This window comes from Alligator mississippiensis, chromosome 3 (genome assembly GCF_030867095.1).
Source record: "Alligator mississippiensis isolate rAllMis1 chromosome 3, rAllMis1, whole genome shotgun sequence".
Lineage (NCBI taxonomy): Eukaryota > Metazoa > Chordata > Crocodylia > Alligatoridae > Alligator > Alligator mississippiensis.
In genome coordinates, this window is record NC_081826.1 from 264634270 (window position 1) to 264647267 (window position 12998).

The 12998-nt window shown below is 39.8% G+C and overlaps 1 protein-coding gene and 1 long non-coding RNA gene across 3 annotated transcripts in view; one reads left to right on the top strand and one right to left on the bottom strand.

Annotated features, from left to right (window-relative positions):
- Positions 1-325, bottom strand: LOC132249616 (uncharacterized). The gene is made up of 2 exons (XR_009461126.1): positions 201-325; positions 1-117 (listed from the first exon to the last, which is right to left on the bottom strand). It is a non-coding gene; the product is annotated as an uncharacterized LOC132249616 (long non-coding RNA).
- Positions 326-485: 160 nt separating this feature from the next.
- PDE4D (phosphodiesterase 4D) overlaps positions 486-12998 on the top strand; it is a 1195501-nt gene continuing 1182988 nt past the window's right edge. The window contains exon 1 of one of the 2 annotated variants that reach the window (XM_059725154.1): positions 486-598. The gene's annotated coding sequence lies outside the window, so the exon portion shown is untranslated. The remainder of the gene's footprint in view (positions 599-12998) is intronic. The other variant, XM_014594068.3, reaches the window with a different exon arrangement.

The following is a 12998-nucleotide window of genomic DNA, read 5'->3' on the forward strand; positions in this document are numbered from 1 at the left end:
TTTCATGCAAGGCAAACCACATTAAAATAGCTATGTTATATTTAAGTTTCCAGCAAAAGAGCAAGGAGGCAATTGCATGTGATGTATTAATCCAGGTTACATAGCTTTCTGTCAGTTCTGTGAAAAAAAAATGATTATTAGTAAGTTGGGAGGATTGTTCCCCTTGCTTTTATAGCATTTCAACTGATAATATGACTTACAGCCTGGCATTCTTGATTGTAGCACTTCTGATCTCAGTGCAGTTATCTGCAGGTTTTGTTAACAGTGAAACTATCCTTTCATGTTTTCTGTTTTCTGACACACAGCAATCCCAGATAAGCAGATTAATGTGTGGGATAGCTCTTCTTTATTGTTCTGTTGCAGCACTTTCAGCTCTTCAGAGCCAGTTGGACTTGTTATGAGGAGCTAACTGATTGGCTGTTTCTTGGGCTCAGTTTCATAAATTATACTTCAGCATGCATGAGCATGATTCCTACAGTTGCAGTAATCCAGAGGCCTGTCAGTTCCTGACTTTATGCATGTTTATTCCTACTTGTTTTATAATATTGCCCTGGAATTTCCTGCCTTAAAGAGTTTGCTATTGCCTCTTCAGGACTCTGTGAGTAATTCTGACTTTTTCAACTCTAAGTTAATTACATACTATAAGCAAGAATGCTTGTAATTAGGAAGTACTGTATTAGCAGCTGATTAACATTTTGAGATTCTATACTGTATGATATCTAGTACAGTTAACCTTGTAGCAATCAACCTGAGCGGGTTAACACGGCTTTACATTATTAAATCCTGTCAGCTATATTGTGGATACGTTTTTCAGAACTGTCATGCTTGATTCTCACATACTGGGTGTTTTACTACATAAGTACAGGGATGCTGCATTTGTGGGTTATTTATGCTGACACTGCATCTCATTAACACTGAATTAAAGACATGTGATAGGTCTGTGTTGGGGGAAAAAAACACTTCATGTGGTTTGGGTATGTTAGGCTAGTGGTGAATGAAGACCTACTAGGAGAAATGCATAAGAGTACAGCACATAATGAATTCATGTATACTAAGACTGACATCCTGCTTCTTGCAGTTGTTTTCACAGTACCTGAAAAACTGAAGCTTATTTAAAAAAAAAAAAAAAATCTGCTTTATTTCATATGCAGCTGAAGGGCTGTTAGGTTTATAGTAAGTAAAATGCCAGCACATTAGCATGTCGGCATTAAAAATCCACTCCAATATTGTATTAAAAAGCCAGTGGGAAATGCCATTTGGGATTTGCAGTTTAATCTGATGAAGCCGTCATAGTGACTCCCTCATTGGTTTCCTGAGATTGTCGGGTGTTACTTCTGTTGCAGCTGAGTTTTAAAACAATACAGCTGCAGATTAAGGTCAGAAATTAGAAAGCTAACAAACTGGTGTTCTTTTACTCTTTATAGTAAGTGTAACAATGGACATGACCCTGCTATAAATGTAGCAGTTCATGTAAGGAGTTAATTTCACAAGCTTTCTGCAGTGTTTGTTCTTTCAACGGAAACATTATTGTGCAGTGTTTGCAATGCTAATTTTATTTCAAATAAATGGCTTGCACTAGGGATTACACACTTTCTGTTAAAGGAATTTAAACCTATGCTGTTTCCTACTAGCTTTTTTTTTCTGAAGGTGTGGCTTCTCAGACTGACTTAATGTAAGTAATAACTTTTAAATAGTATATTTTCTTCAGAGAGCTGCCTGGTTCTTCCAAACGTACAGTACAGCTTCTTAGACAGTACTAAATATAGCTGTCTTAAATACTGCTGCAGTTTGTCTTGAAATCAAACTTTGAACAATATTTGTTAGCAAGTAACATCTGTAATTAATTTTCTGTATCTTTTTCAAGCGGCCTTCACTTACATCATAAAAAGTAGGGTTACAGCTGAAACTTTTTGCTATAGTCCATAGGAAATCTTGTTTTGCAAAATGTTTTAGGGATAACTTTACAACTTTTAAAATAGATTTTAGTTATGTTACACATTTGACATTTCATCTTGCTTTTACGCTTTCTATGAATGCCCCTATGCTTAGTAGGTTTATTATAATGAATAGAAAATGCATTTCCTCAAATGGCCAAGTCATTATACTTTGTTATATCCTGGTATAGAATGATGGAGAATATTGTTTTTAAACAACTTACAGTGTGATACACTCTAAACAAAGCACAACAAGAGGGTGACAAAATGGAATTTAGTTCCACTGTGAAATGTACTTTGCCACACAAGTCACAGATAAACAAGTTCAGTGTATCTGGTAGTTTTATGATTTCTAGACACATACAGCTTTGGTTAAAGTGACCTTTGAATTAACTTTATGTAGTCATTTAAAGTAAGCAAACTTTTCAGTAGACCTCTAGGAAGTGTAATATACAACCTAAACGTTGTTGCTTGTAATTTATTTGGTGTGGATTATCTACATTTAGCATGTACTGGTGAATTGCAGTATAAATAGTTATTCTTATTGCAGAATATTCATATAATAAACATTAGCTGGAGGAATATGGAAGGCATTTAAGTGTAGTTTTCATATGGCGTGCGACAGGCTATAGGAACAAGTTTGCAGTGTCTTTCATCACACAACTAATCTATAATTGTATCTAATCAGTGTTGCTTTATAACTGAATGTGGCTAGTCGCATGTTTTTGTTTGTCATAATTAAAAAATAAAAAGGTAGATCCAGTGTTGTTTTTGAGGTCCAGTCTGGATATTGACACGACCCTAGTAATGCTAGTATTTGCTTGTCTAACAAATAAAAAAAGCCAATTTATGGAAAAACTTGTGTGTTTCTTAATTATACCAGTTAGGGTGGAGGTTTGCAACCCGGGGTATGCGTACTCCTGGGGATACTTTGGAAGGCCCCAGGGGGTACGCAGCAGTGGAACTGAGAAGCTGGCAGCACTTCCAGTTGCACTGCCACACAGTGTCAGGGACCCTCTTCCCTCCCACATGTTGATCGGCTGCCAGGGGACTCCCCACTGCTAGACCAGTCACCAGGGGGACCCTGACCAATAAAGGTTGAAAACCCCTGGGTTAGGGGAATGCTGGAAGCTACGATCCTAAGGGAAGTTATGTGAAAGCAGTCTATGTTATAAGTGAGTAAATGCGTCACTAGATTGCTTCAAGTTCCGTAGTACTAGGAACTGATAAGCAATTGATTTAACATAATGAAGGTGAGACTTGGAACACAACCTTGTGATTACAGTAGTGCCAAAAGGCTATAATCTGGATCAGCTTTCATTGTGATGGACTCTGGACAAACAGATAGGAAGAGAAAGTCCCTGCCCTGAAGAAGTTATGCTATAAACAGCAGAATAGACAAAGGATGGGAGGGGAAGTGGAAGCACACAGAGGATAAGTAATCTTGGGCAAGTTTCCAGCAACGTCAGCAAGCAAAGTAGGAATGCCTCCATGCCCCCTGATTTCTGGTTCAGTGTTTTATCTGCTAGACCAGTGTGTATGCCTTTATGTGCCAAAAGAATTGCTGCTTATACTCCATACACCTGATGTGTCTCTGCATGTTCTCTGATAGTCACCATGTGGCATTAGGTACCAACTTTTATTTTTGCTGGGTGGGGGAGGGGAGCCTGAAATGATGGACATGTGGAAAGTTTTATGCATTTCAGGTGACAGCCCTCTTCCTGAGGGCCCCATGTACTTGGTGCCTCTGCCACGTGTTAAGTAACAGTATTGCTGCACACTGACAATCAGAAGCTCACCTGCCATTATTAAAATTTAGACATGTACCCACTGGCAAAATGCTGTGTACCCCTAGGGGTACACATAGCCCAATTTGAAAAACACTGTTCTCCCATTCAAGAAACTTTTTTGGGTCCAATAGTATGCTCAAGTAAGTGAGCGAGACTGGACTAATAATTATTCTGGGAGTGTAGGTGGCTGGATCTTGCAGTCTTCCTCCGAGATGATTTAATCACTTTTCAAAGCCAGTAAAAATAGGTGCCTGAATTTTTAATATTCTTCAGGTTTAAAAAATGGAGAATGGCGATTTTTGAGGTGGGGGAAAGGGGGTGTCTTTGCAAAATACACTCAAGTTGCAACTTGTGTGATGTTCCTAACTTGAGTCTTAGTACACACCCAGTCCCTTGTTGGATTGTGTTGATTAGTCCCTCATGGGATACAGGGCAAAGCATGACTTAGCGTGGATTGCCAGCTGCTGATGTGACCCCTCTACACCCTATCTCCACCAAGAGTCTCTAAATTTATATTGGATTGCCACAATTTCCACCATATGCCAAATTGAGATGGACAAGTTCCTCTTCCCTGTAACTCATTGGAAAAGAATTTTGATAGTACCTTAACTCAAGTTGAATTTGCTATAAAGACATACCTTAGCATCTTTACCCCTTTGAACCAAGCTTAGTACTTTTGCAGGAGCACCAATGGACTTGTTTGGGGATCAGAGTCACAAACCACTACGTGACCACCACAGTGGCAATCCCTTCCCCAGAGCTTGGAATCTAAGAATTTGTTTACTTCAGAGCCCCACTGAAAGGCTTTGTTCCCAGGCCCTTAGTGAAGTTTGGCAAGTAGAGCTGAGTAGTATGGGATAGCATGCTGAAGTTCTAGGTTTTGTTGGCTAACTTGGTATTTTGTATTTCTTATTGGTCTGTATGGATGTTTTGTGTGTATACATGGTCCATCCATTTAAAATATGGTGTTGGTATAGGTGTCTGGAGCTTTAGGCTGATGCTTTTATGCAAAATTTGGAGAAATCAATAATTGAACTGAAGTGTTTTTCTCCAATGAAACCTTAGGGGCTGACTGTGCTAGTTCATTAGCAAGTTGAGCTGAAGTGTGTTCCAGTGAAATAACTTAAATCAGAACTATGCAACATGGCTTGGAAAGCTCTTTAGTAAATATTTTTGTTCACAAATATTTAGCTCTATTTTTGCATATGACAGCACTGGAATATTGGCTACAGCTGTGTCCTATTTTTTATCTGTATTACAATCTCTTCATGGGTGGTTATTGTAAATCTGGTGCAGCCACTTAAGTTCCCACTCTCCCCATTATGTGTATAAAGCAGTTCTGCTGTTCATACCATAGAGGTAGAATTCAAGAAATTAGCCCTGGATGTCTCTTGTAAATGTACCCACATCATCCACTGGACACAGCTTTTTCACCTTTTGGAGAGTCCTTAATGCAGATTGTTAACAGAGAAGTTCTCTTACAAAAATTATTGAAAGGCACACACACCATCTGCCTAGTAAGGCATTTATCTTTTGCTAGTAAATTCATGGCAGCTCTGGGAATTAAACAGAGGTCATAGTGAGTGGAGGTTTGGACTAGGCCCTCTGTTGCTGTTGTCATGGAGGAATATTGTTTGAATGATTATAATAAGGGACTGTAAGATAATACACAATGACTGATGCAGAAACAGTCTTCTCTAGTACAGCAACGTTTAACCTTTTGTGTAAATATACTCTGTTGTGACAGAAGTACTTCTAATATGATTTGGCTTACTGTGGCACTTATATCTTGTAATATTTCAGAGCTGCCCACAAGGTTCTTTTTCTAATTGATAACCAGAACTCTAAAGTTCAAAAGAAGAGGTAGGATGCCATTGTCTAAAATAGACTTTATTTCCTTCTGTTGTTCTTGCTTATAGCTTTCTGTGCACACTTAAAAAATATCCATCCACAATGTAATGCATATTCCAGAGGTCAAGAACAGGATAAAAGGGTCAAGGTCAGTCAGAAATTCTGTGCATTTTTTTTTAAACGAGGAGGTTCGTCTTATGCTCTAAACTTGTCAAAATAGGCCTGTAATATTGTTTTATGGAAAAAATGAGAGAGAGAGAGAGAGAGAGAACACATTCTGTGATAGTGAGGCATTGATGACTCTTCTTATGATATCGTCAGTGAAGGCTTTTGTGTAAGCTACCAAGAATTATTTGAGTAACAAATAAATTGTGTTGTACTTTTAGATAGATTATTAAGGAAATACATAAGGGCAGAAACATTCTTGAAGTTGAATCTCTCATTTTGGGATGGGGAGGAGAATTGCTTTTTATTCAAAGTGGATATCCTTAGGATATGGTTTATTTTTTAATTTTAAACAGTGTACAAGAAAGGGGAAGAAGGAGGTGTTTCTATGGTTCTGTGGTAGGAAGGTATGTGGATAAAGACATTCTGGGATCTGGTGGATTGCTGAGCTGTATGCAGTATAAAAAGTCTTGACAAAACTTTAAGCTTGTTTTTACAGGGATCATTTACAGTATTCAGTTTCAAGTAACCCCCAACACTAAGAAAAGTTCAGTGATGTAAATCCTAGTAAACCAAGCTCATTGTTGATTTAAATTACCTGTTGGATTTCATAGTTTCGTAGTAACTAGGGTCAGGAGGGACCTGAACAAATCATCTAGCCTGACCCCCTGCCACAGGCAGGAATGAATGCTGGGTTCACAAGACCCCAGACAGGTGATCGTCCAACCTCCTCTTGAATATGCCCAAGGAAGGGCGAGGACCACTTCCCTGGGAAGTTGGTAGGAAGAATTATTCAACCCCCCCGCCCTCCCCCCACAAAGCTTTACATTAAATGCCTAGTAGTTGCTTAAGTTGGTAGAAGTCAGCAGGTAGGTTATCTAGCTCACCTTTTTGTGTATGAGAGACTTGCTCTTCAGTTGGGTATAGTCTGTAGCCATGTTGGTCTAAGACCATAGGCAGACAAGGTTTCCTGGATGGAGAGTACACACCAACTGCAGATGTTTCCTCAGCCTGATGAAGGGTTTTTAAATGAAAAAGCTTGCTAAGAAAATTTTTAGTTTAGACTATTTAGTTGGTCTAATAAAAGAGATCAAATTTACCCAAAGAACCTCGTCTGCCTATTGCTCTTCAATAGTATCTAACAGGTGGTAGCTGGTGGAGGCCTTGCTGGAGCATGGATTAGTACAACGATTAGTACATACCAATCAGATGGAGGCCCAGCTAACAGCATGAACTGACATAGGCCCCAGTGAATGCAAAGCTAGGCATACCATATATGGCTTGCATGCAAATACTGAAAGAGTAGGGCATTAGTTTCAGAGGAACTTCTGAGGCCAATAGATAGAGGGTGAATGGATAAGACCAGTACAGAGCACCAAGACAAAGATCAAAATGATGTGGTCACAGATGTCTGGTAGGAAAGTTGCACTAATTGGTGAGATGTAGGATGCATACACTGTAAACATGCAGCTGTTCCAACTGTTGTATAAAAAGGGGCCTGGGAATCCTTAATAATTTGTACTAGGATTAGGGATTATGCTGATGCCTGTACCATGCCTGAAAATGACCTGGCTAGCACCATGAACCAGCTGGTCATGAGTTTTAGTGTCTGGGTTTATTTGTAGACAACAAACCTGTCCAAGTTTTTTGTCACTAGGAACTGAAGACTGATCTCTTTCTTGTAACAACGGGAGTTGACAGAAGTGATATTTGTCACATAATTAGCCCCTTGAAAGCATTAGACAGCCATACCATGACAGAAGGGCATGGCTGCAGAGTATTTTAAAAGTGCCCAATTGTGCAACAAATTAACCTTCATTTAATGATGGTTCAGATGAAGGCACTCTGAAATGGACCACGTTCATTGACTTCTGTTTGTCTCTGTGTGAGCCTGGCTGGAATGATGCAGCCCAGCCCTGCCCCTGATGCTGTCTGCAGGATGAAGGGGAGAGAAGGGAGGGGAGGGAGCTCCAGTCTGGGGTTTGCCCAGCCTGCACTGGAAGCAGGGAGGGTAGATTGGAGCCCTGCACCTTGGGGAGACTATTCCCCTCTATCAGCACAGGCTGGACAAAACCTAGACCGGAGCTTTCTCCCCTCCCTTCTCCCCATCCCATCCTGCAGACAGCACCAGAGATGGGAGATGGGGGTAGGGCTAGAGAGAGGCTATAGACACACAGCTCCTCCTGGATTGGCTTTAAATGGAGCATGATCCCCTACCACACCCTGGACCCAACAACAAACATCTGTTGGGTTTGGTGGGGTGAGGGGGTGTCACTAATTATTGATGCTTTCTGTGAAGTGCCATGAGTTGCAGCAGGAGCTGCATGTCTGTCTGCCCAATGAGGTGGTTTGGAGCACAGTCTCACAGGCAGTATCCTGACAGTATGCTCACAGACCACCTAAGCTGAGGGAGCCTGATGTAGCTGGTAATACCTAACCCCCAAACAACACCAATGGAGTTGGATAATAAGATAGATGGAGTCTGCCCCGATGGGACTGGTGACTCCCTGGAGACCTGTAGCTGATTTCCCCAGTGACCTTGGTATTTATCCCTTTAGCCTAAGCTGTTGTAATTGCTATTCCAAATAGCAATCAATCATCTTTTATATTCTTTGTAGTGGTCTGTAGACTTCTCTCATTCACCAGCATGGGCAACAGCCTATATCCATCCACTCCCTGCCCTGGCCCTCTCTGCTGTAGTCTTCAGCTTCTGGTCCTCCTTGGTAGTCAGACTGCAACTTCCCAATCTCTTCCTGGTTCTTTTTCTTAAATATAGCCTTAAAGGGGTGGAGCTGGAAGTGGATAGGTCCACAGCCTTAAAAGGCCATCTGCCTGATACTTCATGTGCATATTAATGATGGGGGAAAGGGGCCAGGTTACATAATCACTGCTAAAAACTCAATATTCAAGAGTAGTTAAAAACAGATCTGAGAAGTAGTTTATTTTCTGGTAATACTGCTGTAGAATATATTGACAAATGTTGACTTTTTAATGGCAACAACTGTTATGACTTGGCTTTCTGTAATAATTAAATTTTACTTTGGTATGTTCCATCCTGAACAAGTTTACTTAATCTTCCTGCAAAATCATATTTTAAGCTTCCTTATGTTGCCCATCCATTCTGAAAATGTAGATCTAAACTTAATGTAATACTCCAAATAAGCATTGTACAATCTTGTGTACAATGTAATAACTGATTAGCCTAGTTGTTGTTTTACCTGTGATGCTTCTATTGATACCCACTAAAATTGCCACTGAAATATAAAAAGCATTTTAGACATACATCAAAAATGTTTAGTAATAATCTGTTGATGAAATCTACACAAACACATTTTATGTATGTAAAAGCCAAAGTATGAAATAAGAAACTGAAATTTAATTAGCTTTTTATGTATTACAACACAAAAATGTATATTCTGTGTAAGTGGGCAGGAACTCTTAAACTGGGCATCAATGTGAAAAGTAGCTTGTCTGTTGAATTTGCATAAATCTGGTGTGAAAATGGCTTTGCTAATTCCCAATGTATTAATTTCACAACCCTTTTGATTATTGAATAATATTTTATAGAGGAGACTCAGTACATATTTATGTAAGAGATTTTATTCTTTCTTTCCTCCTGATGAACATCCCAAAAAACAATAACTGTGGTGAATATACATCCAGAGCATATGCATGGGCCTTCACATGCAGAAAAGTGACCAAATACGAATTATGTGTTGTAAACTTCTTTTTAAAAAATAAAATAAGGCTTAGTTTTTTAATCTTTTCACCTTTCATAGTCTAAATGCTGTACATGGCATGTAAACTTGACTCGCATTGAGGTCTGCACATCTGTGGCTCATCCATTTTAACAGATGGCTAGATCTGTGGTGTTCTAAGCAGTCACAGCACAACATGGTGTTTGGCACAAATATATCCACCTCTCTTTGACCATTTTAATGTCTGGCACTGCTTCAGTTGTTCGGTGAATGAAAGACTCTGCTGCCTCTTGGCCGACAGGCACATAGCTTCTGTTATGTGCCCCTCTTATTTCCATATGGATATTTCCTTTCAGAGCATTAATTATGGAGAGAAGGGGGGATTTGTAAATGACTGCCTAGACTATTTTATGCACTTGATATATAATTTAGTATATATTGATAAATAAAGGTAAACAAAAGAACTAGTAGATGAAATGTGCAATAACCAGTTATCAATATACTATGCATTTAATTTAAAATGAATATGTTAATTGCCTAAATTATTTTTAAGTAATTTTGGTTGACATAAATCCAGCAAAGTGTTTGGAAAAATCTGTCATGTTTATTGGCCTGTTAATTAAGTTTATTATGGATGAAGACAATCATTCATGGTGACACACAGTCTGAGAACATGAAATCTAGAGACTGCAGTCACTTCCTAAAATTCTCCAACGGCAAGCTTGTTTTTAAAAACATTCAGATTCAAGTGCCCTGTAGTGTGAATGGCTGTGGGAATACTGGTATATAGTATAACCCACAGGAGGGTAGGCATAGTTCCAAAATTCCAGAAATGATACAATTTAGACAAACAGGAGAGGAATTTTTCCATGCAGGGTGAGCACTGAAAGATAGCATTTACAAACAAGCCCTAGGAGATGGATGCATTGAGGTAATGACATTAAACAGCCTTTTCATCACTAGGCTCAGGGACTTCTGAATGTGACACAAGTCAACATTGACAAAGTTATTTCAAAGCACTTGAAAGAGAGTTGGTGGTCTTGGTTTACTTTTCCAGATTGCCTGGACTTGTTGGCACAGATTATTATGTGTGTTCTCAATTTATCATAATTAGCACAAAATCTTTTGTTAGAACTCAGAGAAGCCACTAGTTGAAGAAGGATAAAAATGTCTTGCTTAGTGAGAGGAATCTGAAGATTGTGTTTTGTGATCACAGAACTTCTTTCTTCAGACTTCTCAATCCTCGCTGAAACATGTCACCCTTTACATTTTTAAATAAAAATGGTGATCGGCCACTGGTGCCCCCCCCAGTATTAGGAGGCACCAGGCACCCATGTTAAATGTAGCAATACTGTGAAGTATGTAAGCTTCTCCTACTAGACACTTGTGACAGAGAATATCTAACCATGCAACTTAATGCACTCTCGAATTCCCTCAGTTTGAGGAGTCTTTTACGCTGTCTCTGGGCAGTCTGACGTCCTTTTAGGGACAAAATCCATCTGTTACCTATTCATGAAAATGGTAATTCACAGCCTAATTGCCATAGGATCATATGACCTGCTGACATCACAGTAGTTTAAGGCCACTCTTCTCCCTCTCTCCCTCCCCCCTGCCCTGCTACCCATCCCTGCTTACTTGTGGCTGTCCATACTCTGTCCCAGTGGAGCAGACAGGGAAGAGTTAAGCGGTCTGTTTGGACCCCACCACTGCTCTGGGCTGAGACTGCCCAGAGAGCAGCAGTGGCGGCAATAGATGGGTGGGCAGGTTAACCCTTCCCTGCTTGCTTCCCTGGGACAGGCAGAAGTAAGCAGGAGAGGGAAGGCAGTGGCTAGGGTGCTGCAGGGGGGCATCAATGTCCCCAATCTGGGCCAGCAGGGGAGGGGGGGGCAGGTGGGGTGTTTACACTAAGGTATAGCCTAGAGTGGCTACACCTTAGTGTAACATGAGCTGAATCAGAGATAATCCTGTTTTAGTGGTGTAACTTTGAGCTGCATAATGAGTGCTTAAAACTAATTTCAGGTGTTAGTGTGGTCAATCCAGGTTTAAGAGCTCCAGGAGCTGCCTAACATTACTGCATAACGAGGTCCTAAGATCCCCATCCTGTACATAGCTTCTACTCTGTCATAGGATGTTTCTTCTCTGCCACTGGTTTCCCTCTTCCTCTGCTGTTCCTGTTGTCAAGAAAGGAACCTCCTGGTATGTAAGCATAATGCTCTCTTCTCGCCTCAAGCCTTTTGTGTCTTTTTCAATTCCTGCAGTAATGTCCAGTTGTCCGTCTCATTCTCCTGCTTGGGGATTTTTCCATTGTGCACTTGAACAGGAACACTCTTTAGAATACCCATTGTTCAGCCAGAGGAAAATTCCTAAAGTTGATACTTTGTTTTATAGCTGCTTCTCGGCATAATTAATGATGCATTACACACTATATATTAAGGCATTATATGATACGACAGTTTCATAAAATGAAAAAGCGTTCCATAAGCCATATGTAGGTAGATTTCCTCAAATTAGCAATGAAGTATCAGTTGGCACTTTTTTGTATCTTTTTAAATCCTTCACATTTCTTGAGTACTTCATTTTAACCTGAGCTACATCAAGCTATTCCTTCATGATGACTAATTTTTATTATGGTAATACCCAAGAATCCCAATTAAGAGGAAGGGATCCACACTTACAGACATCACACAGACAGCAGTAGACTATAGGCTCCCTGCAGCAGGTTCTAACTATGTCAGTCAGGAGGCACTAAATGGATAAAGCTGGATAAGTCTGAGATGACTGCTTGTCAGAGCTCACCGCTTGCTTTTGAGGTGGACAGGTTTCCCACACCAACCATGGTTTTGAGTATCCACACTTAATACGCTATATACCATTTTGGCTACCATGGTATACAGTTTTGAGTAACCACGGTTTTCCATGGCCGCACATCAGCCCGCCACCTGCTATTTTTCTCATAAGCCTTTTGTCTTGCCAACCACAGGAACTTTCAGGAACCTAACCCCAGTGATGGTGAGGGAAACCTGTACAATTTTACCAATATCCATATAGCCAACATTTTCTGAATAGAAGCAGGCAGTGAAGTGAAAGGATATTGAATGACTGAGGAGATCAGTTGTACAAGCTAGAATAGTGAATTCCAATAGTGATTGCTCAGGTGAATTCTTTCTTTGAACACATTGCTGAAAAAACAGTGATATAAATAAGTTTCTAAATTATTTGAACAATTGATAGGTTTCCAGAAAATATACATCAAACTTGATATTGTGAAGAGTTTACCTAGTTCTAGTAAATAGGTTTCTAAATTATTTCTGAGGGCCAGAATGTCAAGAAGAAACTGGGGTGTATTTGGTAGCAGTGATGACTGGAGACAAAAAGAAATGCAAAACTCTAGATCTCTTGGTCCAAAGATGATACCTTTTATTAGACCAATTAAGAAATCGCAAAAAAAAATCTTTTTTTGGAAGCTTTCAGGCACACGTGCCCTTCTTCAGGCTGAGGGAAAATTAAAGATGGTAAAAGTGTCCCTATAGGTAGAAAATAAACTTCATTTTGCACACAGG